This window comes from Saccostrea cucullata, unplaced genomic scaffold (assembly GCF_032062105.1).
Source record: "Saccostrea cucullata isolate Sc308-1 unplaced genomic scaffold, CSIRO_AGI_Scuc_v1 ctg14866, whole genome shotgun sequence".
In the NCBI taxonomy this organism is placed as follows: Eukaryota; Metazoa; Mollusca; class Bivalvia; order Ostreida; family Ostreidae; genus Saccostrea; species Saccostrea cuccullata.
In genome coordinates, this window is record NW_026930520.1 from 15,297 (window position 1) to 28,018 (window position 12,722).

The window sequence follows — 12,722 nt, forward strand, 5'->3', positions numbered from 1 at the left end:
TCTTTTCACGTGAAAGGAGGAGAGGAGCAGATCGTCACCCTTGGCTAGCGAAGAGGAGAGGAGCGGATCGTCACCCTTGGCTAGCGAAGATGCTGCGATTAATGCGGTAGCAAAAACGTCAGTTTTTCTTAGAATGGAAAAGACTCTCAGGGGTACACTGTATAGATAAAACTAATATTCGCTTCTTTTCCTTCGTTATTGTACGTTTTATTTCAAGGGGATTTCAGCTTATATACCAGCATCTTCGCTAACCAAGGGTGTATGATACGCTACTCTCTGAAAGTTGCACACGGTACTTTGCCATGCAGATGGTAGATTTTAGCCGTTTGAGTCCTTTTGTCGGGGATTCGGAAACCAAGTAGCAGGGGACTCCCTCCTCTACATGTATTCCCTCACAAATTCCATTCAATGCAATTTAACCTTGGGATGTACATGTAGTTTGTGCCAATTTTAGAGATGTATATCTAACTTGCATATATCGAAAAGAAAAAAAAATCAGGGAGGACCCACTTTATTTGACGTATTCTTTAAAGATGTCAGCTGTCCCCGGGATAGCTATGTACACAGTGACTGTACATGTATTCTGACCCTTAATTTTTTGTCTTCATTTTGAAAATAAAGGGGCTGAAAGGCTTAGTTAGCGATATGTTACATGTATTGACATTTTTGTTTAGTATATTTTTGGAAATTTCCGTTTTCCTGATTGAAAATAAGTCTTTCTTTCCTGAATGAATTAAGATTATTTTTACTACAGAGTATCGAAAAGTTATTTTAAGGATTGCCTAAAAATAGCACAATATACTCACAAAACATTGATAACGAATGGAATTTGGCGATTAACAGAAGAGGCCGATGACATTTATAAGGTTGATGTACTTTATGTATTCACGTTGTGACCGTTTGTTAGGCACTTCAAGAGAATTACGTCCCTGAACTCATTTTCTGCTGAACTGCATAATTTTTATTCTCTCTCTCTCTCTGTCTCTGTCTCTCTCATCTCTATCTCTCTCTCTCATCAGTGTGAAATATAAATGATTTTGTTTTTCAGAAAAGAAAGATATTTAGATTAATGGACTACCGGGTATTTACTTTTCCCCTAGTTTCCATGTATATGATAATGCAAAATTTAATTTTTGGATCGGAGTATGCACAGGCCTCTGAATTTCTATGAATAAGCCGATCAGAGTGATGTAAAAACCCCAGGTCCATACATAGAGGGGGTATATATATCATTGTAATCAAGCATACAACGGCTTATTGTTAGCAATTCAGAGGCCTGTGGAATATACATGTATGCGTGTGAAGGACTGAAGATATATATATATAGGCCATTTAGAATATTAACCGTATTTAGGTTATATAAGAAATATGATCCTTTGGTATCTTTGCCAAATATCTGGTAAGTTACCCTATTTTGGTGTGAGGAAACTTGTTTAAGTAACTTCAATGACAAATTCTTAGGAAAAATTGTATAATTTTGAGGAACGTGTTGTCTGGCCTTAAGTAATCAAAAATACTGATAAAAGTATCTCTAAATCAACAAAGTTATGATAATTTATCTACAGTACTTCTTAATTAAAGTTAAAAATTAAAGTTAATTATATTATACAGGGAAAATTGTCAAATCTTTAATATTTTACAGAAAAAGCGAATCAAAATATTAGCAATGCATTTTCTAATTGCAAATTGATCAACAAATATATTTTAGGTTAAAAAACGATGGGTATCCAGGCATTCAGAGAAATTGCTATGATTTTTATACTTATTTGGTATTTTTGTCTTCTATTTCCGACATGTATAATACATAGTGTAATAGGCTTTTGCTATCATTGCAAGACACCAAAAATCACTTCTTATTTCATATCGTGCTAATAAGCATTGGTACAGAATCTAAGACTGGATCCGAGACAACCTTATTTCTCTAAGACTGTATTATTATTTTTTTTTTCCTTTTATACATGTATGTAAGGTACAAATGTCAACTTTTATAAGACCTTTTCTAAGACTTCCAAAAACCTTGAATCTTATAATGATGAATAAAATGAAAATTGGAAAATTGTTGCATTCTCGACTTGTACATTCCGATAATGCATTGCGGCGGATGTTGGGGTCAAGCCAGGTCAGGGGTAAAACATGGCGAAGCGTCATTAGAGACTCGGTATCCGTTTAGTTCTTTTGCCACTTTGAAACACTAATTCATGTTCTGAAAAAACTCTGGATCCTCCGGAAATGTAAAAATGTGCATATTACTCCATGGACTCGATGATGATTTCAACCGTACGTTACACAAAAGTTATTTTTGCCCACGAAAACATCTGTTCAAAATCTACATGTAAGATGCATATGAGACCTAGCTGAGCAATGCCCTGGCCCAGATCCCCAAACGGGGAACAAGAACAAAGTCCCTACAATACTTTCCCACAAGGTAAGAATGCAATACGTAAAAAAATCGACTGGATTTTAAATACATATGTGTTTTATACATGTTTACAACTGTTTCATGTACTACATTTAAGGACGACAGACCTAATTCGAAATTTCGCGCCACTGCGCAGGAAGTCGCGCATCTGCCTTGAATCAGATTGACGTAATTATGTATTGCTAAAGATGATTGATATACATTTTTTAATGTTTACAAAGAGTTTCATACCTTTATTCCCAATTCAAAAATATTTTACACAATTCGATTTACATTCATTTGTCGATTCTATACGTAAATGATTATTTTACGACATTTGCCATAAGCGCATGGCGAGTAAACAAATCCGTGTTGTGATGTTGATGACTTTCCTGACTCGCCGGTTAGGCTGGCTTTGTTCATTTAAAGCTTCGTTTTTCATTAAAAAATGAAGTGCAGCAAGTACAAACATCGTCATAAACTACGGCGAAATGTACGACCCCCTGTCTCTCATCATCGATACGATTCTAGAGCGGATTCTGGACCGTGGCCCGAGAGGATAAGTTCAAGGTGATGTTTCTGATGGAGGTGATTTGTAAGGAAAGATCTTTTTCTGAATAATTTCAATTACGTTGCCTTTTCGTCCTAAAGATGAACTAAACATGCATGATGCTAAATGAACATAAAAGTGTTCGTAAATGAAGGAGAAAACAAGAGCCCGGAATGCCAGGACCTAACAGCTGCTAAAGCTTGAAATTTCTGATGTGATATCAACACTAGTACTATTCAGTATTTCATTTGGAACAGGTAACCATGTTTAGATATTTTGTTTTAGGCTAAATGTTGCATTTATTCATTATGCTTTATTATTATTGTTGAATATATTTCATTTAATGCATCTTTAGGTCTATGTAAAAATGTTGAAGATTTTGGATGCAATTGCAATAGGGTGTAAATGTTAAGCAAAATACCTTATTAGAGTAGCCGAGTTAATTTATAGGGATACTTAATTCTCAGAGAATATTCAACCAAGCCATGCAGATAAACCTGGCTATTTACCTGCTTAGAGATGAATCAAGTAAAGTACCAGCAATGTTGAAACAGGCTGATCACTTTATTTTTAAATATATGTATTTTGTGCTAGCTTCATTCAATCATTGATAAAATTTTCCTATTTAGCGATGAAATTAAACTAGCAAACTTCTTTAAAGATTTTACATGTGTGTTGTTGGTAATTCCCCTGTGTTACCAACATGTAATCATTAGAATCAAGTATGGCAGTATGCTAATAATCTTATACGTCATATACCGTATAATCCATATTAACCACCCCTGCCCCTATAAGCGCCCCCTTAGGTCTTTTTCAATTGTCAGGAAATAAGGGCCCCCTGTAAAGTGATTAAAATCAACAAGAATCGTATCAAAATATTGAAGAAAGTGAAAATTAAACTTATCTATTATGCAATATTTCAATGGTAATGAATAATTTAGCATAATTTGGGTGGATTATCTTCACTTTAAGTAAAGTTAGACATTATTTTATTGGTTCCTTGTATTTATTTATTTTTTTTCAAAAGATTTTTAAAGTTAAAATATGACATTGAATATCATAAATAGAGTACCAAAAAAAACGCCCCCTTTTTACAATTTTCTAAGCACCCGGGGCGGTTAATAGGGATTATACGGTATTTGAACCCTTGAATCATTTGTTTTAATGCAAAAAGTTGTTGAATTATTAGTTGTGTATCATTCATAATTGTTTCCTCCAAAAAAGATAATGATAAGTTGCCTTCATCTTTTACAGTACATGCACTCGCAGCTTTAAAAAATTGACAACCCAAAACTGAATCACACTGCAGGGCTCTCGATTCTCCTTAATTGGGGCCGATATTCGGCCCCATTCCCAACGTGAAAAAGGTACCCTTTTTCCCAAATTTAAGTGTAAAAATTCCCAATCATGCCAATGCATGATTGCTTCAAAGTTATTACTGTAACAAAAAAATAAAAAACATATCTTTGACAGTCGTAAAAGCACTGTTAAGATATGAAGGAAACACGTTCGTGTTATGAACTGGTAGTTTGTTTATATGCTGGAACCAGTTTAGTATGAAAACGAAAGTCTAGTCGTCTGTAGTAAAGTACAAATTTTCTTGGGTACGACTTGTTCATTCACAACATGTCACAGAATGTGAAGATCTATGATGTCAGGGCTCGAAATTAACGGAAAATACTTAAAATTGTGAGTTAAAAGCGACCTGTGGTTGCCACCTTTTGCAAGAAAAAAAAATTCAGATTACCAATGACTGAATGAGAAGCACTAGGCCTACAGGTATTTTATTCACTGTTTTGCTATTAGATTCCTTAACAATTAAAAAAAATTAGGTACCATGCTCCAAAAGTTTGTAAATCCCCATAACCTTATCCATTTTGCAGCACTACATGACTTATTTACTTCCAAAAACGATCGTTTGTTTTTAATCCGAATTTCCTCCACTCCTTCGTTTATGGTAAATACAATGTAACGTTAGATATTCCATTAAATTATTTACTATCACTTAATCAACTGGAGTAAAAAAGTTATGTAATTTTCCAAAAAATATATTCCCAGTGTATTTAATGATTTAATTTTAAAAATATAAGGATGAGTTTTCTGTATCTGTTCAGATTTCATCTTTATAAAACCGCCTTAGTGCCTAAATGCTTCCAAGAGGTAAATTATTATTTTTTATATAGATTATTTTTAAAAATCTTATATGAATTACTATAAGGAGAAAAAATGCTAGTAAAAGTTCAATATTACAAATTGATAGTAAAAATAAATCTGCTGATATTTGCTACAGTCCCATACGGAAAAAAAGGGCAAACAAACTACTATAACAAACTACTAACAAACCACTATGGTTTGAAAGTAGTTTAATAGTATAGCAAATCACATGCAAATGAGCTAACAAACTATACTCTAACAAACTACTATCAAACCACTCTAACAAACTACTATCAAACCACTCTAACAAACTACTATCAAACCACTCTAACAAACTACTAACAAATCACTGGGAACAAATCCATCACCAAAACACTGTACATTTGAATTTTCCTTCTCAAATCCACAAGTCTTAATTGAAAATACCTAAAACAATCACATTTTGAAATATTCAACAAGTCTTGTTTCAGGGTATTTAAATTCCAGGATTCACAAGTTTAGCCAATGCAAGTGCAACATCCAACATGTTTCCTTTTGTTTAGGAGATGCAATTCAAAGTCAATGTCCATGTACTTATCACATATTCTCCTTCATGTTGTGTACATCTTCATAGTATTTTTCACCAAAAAATGTTCTTCAAGCTGATGATCGACATTTAAATATTTCCCTGCTTCCTCTGGCATGGAAAAAGCTACAATTTTTCCTTGTTTCTGACCTCATTGCAACTTTGAAAGACATCTTTATTGTCTTATTTTCAAGTATACTTCCCATAATCCAATGCATAACTGATCTGAACTAGGATAGGAATTATAGGTCAATCTGAAAATGAATAAAAATCCAAAGCTAGTAAAAAGCATATGCATCCACATTCACAGAAGGTTATAATTACTTCATGACATGCATTAAATACCTCTTCTGTATCCAGATCCATCTTTTAATAATGTTAATTGCTGCTTTTTCCAGTCAGGGATCATATAGAATGATTATAACTATAACAATTTGAATGTCCCTTCACCAGTTCCTTTGTTTCTGACCTGCTTGGTGGTTTGAAAATTGGCGCAAATAGGCTAACACCGGATGTAAAGAGATAAGCTGTTCTTGGAAACTTCAACAATTCTAGATAATTCAACCCTAAACACATCTGTAAAGTAATTTCCCATGTGGTTAGATGCAAATGCTATACTAATAAAACACTGTTGCAAGATACCAAGTCTAACAAACTATAAAGAAATCACAATCACCAGAAATGAAAGACTAACAAACCACTGCAGCTATTTTTAGAAAAAGTGGTTTGTTAGTGGTTCATTAAATGCTATACTATCAAACTACTTTAACAAACCACAAAAGTATAGTTTGTTGGTAGTTTGTTGATGGTTTGATAGTAGTTTGTTAAAAATCTTTTCCGTTTGGGGTGGTCAAAAAGTTTGATCCCTGCAGTACTGTTGTCGTGTAGAAAATAATATTTCTACTAAGAGTAAGTCGATGATGATGATTCCTTTCAGTTTATCTAATTATTCTGTGTTTATTTGATTTTTCTTGTTGTAAGAGTTTAAATTATGACTGGTAAAAATTTCCCAATTTTTATAAAAACATCGTTTTTTTCCCAATTTCAATGGCCCCGGCCCCAGTACCAAAAATGGGTGTGAGAGCCCTGAAGTCATTCTCCTATTCTTTGTACACTGACAATGCTGATTAATCAAATGCTTTATTAGGATGTGAATATTAATTTTTATTTTGAGTCTTTCGGTTTATTCATATATTTTTTATGCGCCCCAATCGATAGATCAGAGGCGTATATTGTTTTTGTCCTGTCTGTTTGTCTGTTTATCTGTCTGTTGTCAAATTTAACCTTAGCCATAACTTTTAACAGATAGAGACTTCATATTTGGTATGCATACTCCACTAATTTAGTTTTCAAAAGACACCAAGGTAAATGACCCTTAGTTTGACCTTGACTGTGACCCTTAAGCTAAAAATAACTTTTCAAATATTTGTTGCCTCTTGGCGCATAGTGTTTTTTTTTTTTATTTTACCTTTGTTAACAAAATGCAAAAAAATTGTGTACACTTGCTATTGATTGATTGAATGTTATTTATTTATCTGAATATCACATAGTTTTTTGTGCATTTCAGGTAGAAACAACAATATGCCGATATTTCAAATTGCTGCATCTATTGGAGCACCCATCGTCGTCAGGAATATATTTTCTTGAATTTCCAGCATTTCCAAAAATGCACATGTTACAAGATTATTTAACCTTGATGAGGAGTCACAAGATGCAGTGAATGACACTTGGGAGCAATGAGGAGTGAGGGTTCTTTAGTGTGCCAATGTCTGCTGTTCCAACCTTTACTCTCTCAACCAAAAGACCTCCAACTTAACAGCACCAGAATATATGATTAGCCACTGGGATAATTTTTACAAACTTTTCATATGTAACAATATTGCAAGTTTATAGTGTTGTTCTACATGTAAACAGCATGTACATCATTTTTTAGATACTAGTATACAGATGTGATGAAATAATTAGGAACTCTAGTTAGTTTTACCCCACATGTATATATGTTATATCTGATAAAAAAACTAGTTAAAAAATCAAAGTTTGTATATAAGGTAACAGCTAATACATGTAGCTATTTAAAATGACTGAGTGAAATCATTATAAACAAACATTTACAAGTAAAATATTTTTGTATATTAAATTTCATCAATTATTATACATGTATTTGATACCGAATGGTACTGTTTGATACTCCATAGTTAAATCTGTTATACCTGTCATCATTTTGTCCTAAAACATGAAATACTTTATTAATAAAGTATTTTGTGTGAAATTTTATACTTTTACAATTATAGTAGCCTAGACTCAGAGTAAAATAACACAGGTGCATTATTGTCAAATTTTGCGAAAACATTCCCAGATTACAAATTGATAGATATTTCAGCTCAAAGGGGGGAGGGGGGGGGTAAGGTGGGACACAAAGGATCAAAGTTTTACCTAGAAATACCAAGAAACAAAATGTGTTTGTAAAACACTGATGCCCCCGTATGGCAACATAGCAAAGATTAAGCTATTCTTAAATGCAAATTTAATTGATTGGTACCAAGAGTAGGGTATTCTCACTGGATAACAATTGTGAAATTTGAAAGTAAGGCAATGTTAAAGTTTTTTTAATAAGTACAAAAATCTCCAAGGTCAAGGTCAAAAGGTCAATTTAATTAGTATCAAATGAAAGGTCTTGCCACATAGAATACTTATGTAGAGCATGAAAGCCCTAGTCCTAACCCCTCAGAAGTTATGGCCAACGTTCAATTTTTTAAAAAGAAGGTCAAACTCCAAGGTCAAGGTCAAAGTTCTTGTTGTCAAATGAAAGGTCATGTCATAAGGATCAAATATGTAAAGTATGAAAGCACTAGCCCTAACTCTTTAAAAGTTATAGTCAAGGTTTGCTTTTTTAAAGTAGGTCAAACTAAAACGTCAAGGTCAAAAGGTCAAAGTTCTTGGTATCCATTGAAGGGTCTTCTCACAAGGATTACGTATATGAAGTATGAAAGCCTTATCCCTTACTGTTTAAAAGTTGTTGCCAAGGTTAAAGTTTTTTCACAAGTACGAAAATCTACAAGGTCAGAGGGTCAAGGTTGTTGGTATCCAATGAAAGGTCTTTCAACAAACATTACATATGTGAAGTATAAATGTCTTGGTGTCTACTGTTCAAAAGATATAGCCAAAGTAAAAGTTTAAAATTTTCATGTAAAAGTGGGTCAAACTCCAAGGTCAAGGTCAAAAGGTCAAATTTGGTGGTACCCAAAAAAGGTCTTGTCACAAGAAATATACAAATGAAATATGAAAGTCATAGCTCCAATAAATCAAAAGTTATGGGCAAGGTTAAAGTTTTTGCGGACAGAGAGACAGCTAGACAGACGGACGGACACGACAAAAACTGTAAACCCCCGAAACTTCGTTTACGGAGGCATAAAAATCTTAAGGTAGTAATAGTTGTACTGGTTCAAATGGGGGCCCCAGGGGTAGGGCTGGACCGTAATGTGTGAGGGGGTGTCAAAAGAATAAATTTTAAAAAATTACCTGCTCAATAACAGCAAAGCCAGTTGTTATCTTGATATAGAAGCATCATCAGGTTGTTTAAAATTCAAGCCCCCCCCCCCCCCCCAATGTTAACTCTCAATACTGAGTGAAGTGATTTTTGTGTTTTTTTTCTCTAGCCAGTGTGCTAAGGTGAGCAATGTCGCCCAAGAGCCTTTTGCTTTTCTGTACTATTTCCGTGATGAATGCATCAGTATTTGACTATTTGATCATATACAGTAAAGCACGCATATAACGAAAAATCAAATACTCCTATCTTGAAACAGTCCCTTATACTTAAACTTTTACAATCTATGCTTATTTTTACCAGGTAATTTGACAAACACTGTATCAGGTACAAGTATTTTAGTTAATTACCATGATTACAGGTATGCGAAGAAAATATTAACTTTTGAAATAATCAGGCTTTCAGATATTGATTCCCATGGGACGTGGGTCACAAAAATCGTATTTTGAGACAATCCCTAGAGTATTATACACATTTATTTCACATATAAATCCTACTTTATCACCATCCCTAGAGTTTTAAACAACTTTTAAGTATTATTTTTATTTAGTGTAAAAGTAAATTGAAGAATAAGGAAATAAAACGACACAATTTATCTTGCCAAGGTATTTTCAATGAAAAATTTCCCCCAAAATATGCCATTCACCAGAGTTTGACACACCCCCTTAAAAAATCTAGGCCGATGACCTATTTATTTTTTGGCATTATTTGCTACTAAATTATCTTGTTAACATTGTATCTTAATATGAATAAAAATTCTATTGCAGAATTTTTTTTAATCATCACTTTCATACCACAAACTCGCATTTTCCCATTACTTCCTATAGTAATCATCGATTTTCGTTGCCTACTTTTGAAACGCTCCCTATTAAAAATCTATATCGATGACCATATATTTTTTTCATCCATTTTAACTCACAAAAAGTCACTTTACCTCATATTAAAATTTGAGTAAATTTTCTATTGTAGAAATGAATTAGGTCCGTCGTCGTTAAGGAATCGCTGTCTAGTCTGTATAGTATTCTATGGCATCAACGATACTAGTAGACCCGTTATGCATAAATTATCCCACGTTTCCCACTAGCGTTGATGTCACTGGCCTGGCATACATGTACTTATGATACAATATACTAACTAGACAGTGATTCCTTATCCCTATTTAATTTTGATATAAAATTGTAGAATTAGATTTTAAAAATGTTGACTAATAGATGTAAATTACATGAGACCTCCCTGACTGCACAATGTATGCTAAAATGAAAATCAATTTATTGGGGGGAGGATATAACAGAAACTATGCTTAAAGGTGGTGCCCGATTTTGCAGTTAAAATCTTAAATTGAATAAATCAATGATCAGTGTTACTGAACCTGTAGCATGAGATTGATTGTATATTGTTTAAGGTCCCTCTCGAGATTTTTCACTCATATGGAGACGCCACCACTTGCCGGTGGAGGGCTACAAATTTTGTCCTATGATCGGCACTCAAGGCCTTTGAGCAGTGAGGGATCTTTTTCATGCCAGCACCTACTGCGACATGGGGCCTCGGTTTATATGGTTTCATCCGAAGGACCAGTCTCCACGTCCCACAGTGGGATTCGAACCGCGACGTAAGGATTGACTCCTTACTTCGCAACTCTAGAGCAGACCCTCTAACCACTGTGCCACACAGGCGACTGTAGCATGTGTGTTCTTTTAAATGTATAATATTTTTTTAAAAGGTTAATATATATATCTAAGTAGATTGTATGATATTTTGTTTTTATTCATATAGGGAACACTTAGTAGAAGGCATCTTAATAAATATGCAAGATCTTATAAGCCAGTAACAGCAACCCCATCTTGTTTTCCAGAAAGAACAGGTAAACTAATATGTTTATTTGGCAATTAGACTGATTTAAGACATTTTCAGATACCAGTTAAAATAGTTATTATTATTTAAGAAGTGATTATTAAAAGATATACTTTACAGACTGCAGGGAATGAGCTAAATGTTTAACTTTTTTTTAATTTAGTAGAAACTGCATCAAAGGCTGATAAACATTCAACAGCTACTGATGGACAGCATGAATTTGAACAAGAGTCATCTGCAACTGTTAAGGCAATGCATAAATATAATTCAAATTTATGTTTGAAATAACAGACTAAATTTAAAAAATATATATATACACCAATTGCAATTGTATATATCTGTAAAAGTTTGTTTACTTATAAACTATTTTTTAGCAAATATTTTAAATATTTTGTGGATTGCGTGCATGATTAAATTTAATTACTGATTACTTTCTTAATTAATTTAACAGGCACCAGAGAACAATGGCCATGATTATTTGAAAATACTTTCTGATGAAAAGAGGCACTATCTTCCATCAGCTCATACATTCCCAAGGACAGTGTCTGAGAGAGGAACGAACGACAACTCTACATGGGAGATTGGAGAGGAGGTCCATATTTTTGCTGATTTCACTTCAAAGACCCAAATTTCTGTGCTGTTCAAAGAGATTCTAAAATATACCATGAAATGGTACCGAAAAATAATTTGTTCAATTTTTGCACGGGCTTGGATCTTGAGGTTTTCAATGCATTTTTTAAATATCTACAACAAAAAGCTTCTTCCATGCAGTATTTCCATGATGAAAGAACAACATAAGTCCAAACATTTAATCTGGATGGCTAAGGTGTGAAGAAAAAGTCTGGCATTACTAGACAATTCAGTCTGCAGCAGGAATAATGAAATGAAGCTTATAGTGAAGTGATTTTCATTCTCTGTCTTAGAAATATAAAAGTAATTTAACTAACAGATATATAAAAAAAAATTATGGTTAAAACTAAGCAAAATTATCTGTCCCTGGCATTTGTAGTTCTTTGTTATAAGCATGTTTTATTGTATATGTATTTCCAGATGAGATGAGTAAAATATTGTTATCTTTTATTGTAAATAACAAAAATGACCAAAAGTTATATTGTCTTGAACAAAAAAAATTGGGAGTTGAAAAGTTATGCAAAATACACAATGACTTACGCATCATCAAGTGCTAATTATGTGAAAAATACTAATACCTGTTTCTGTTTTATAAAAATGACTACAAGTATTACATCACATGTATATTGAAGGGATAATTATTATGTTGAAGGTTGTCTACCAGTAGTTTTTTTTTCATTTGAAATGTGACAATTCACAGAGAACTTTGACCTCAACAGTACATTTATATTGATTTAATGTGTATTTAAATTAAACATTTAAATTTATGAAAATGAATGAATTACATTTTTATCATTTGAAACTTTCTTTAAATCTATGACTGATTCTTTCCATGTGATATTTTTTGTTTAAAATTGGATTGAATGAATGATTCACAATAGGATTTGAAAATATTATGGATTTTATCATATTCATGTTTTTTAATGTATTATAGGATCATTACACCTTTTGTAATATGGTTCTACATTACATCAGTGGACATGATAAAGTCCAGAACTTTTTCATTTTTTCTGTAGTGAATCCATTCAAT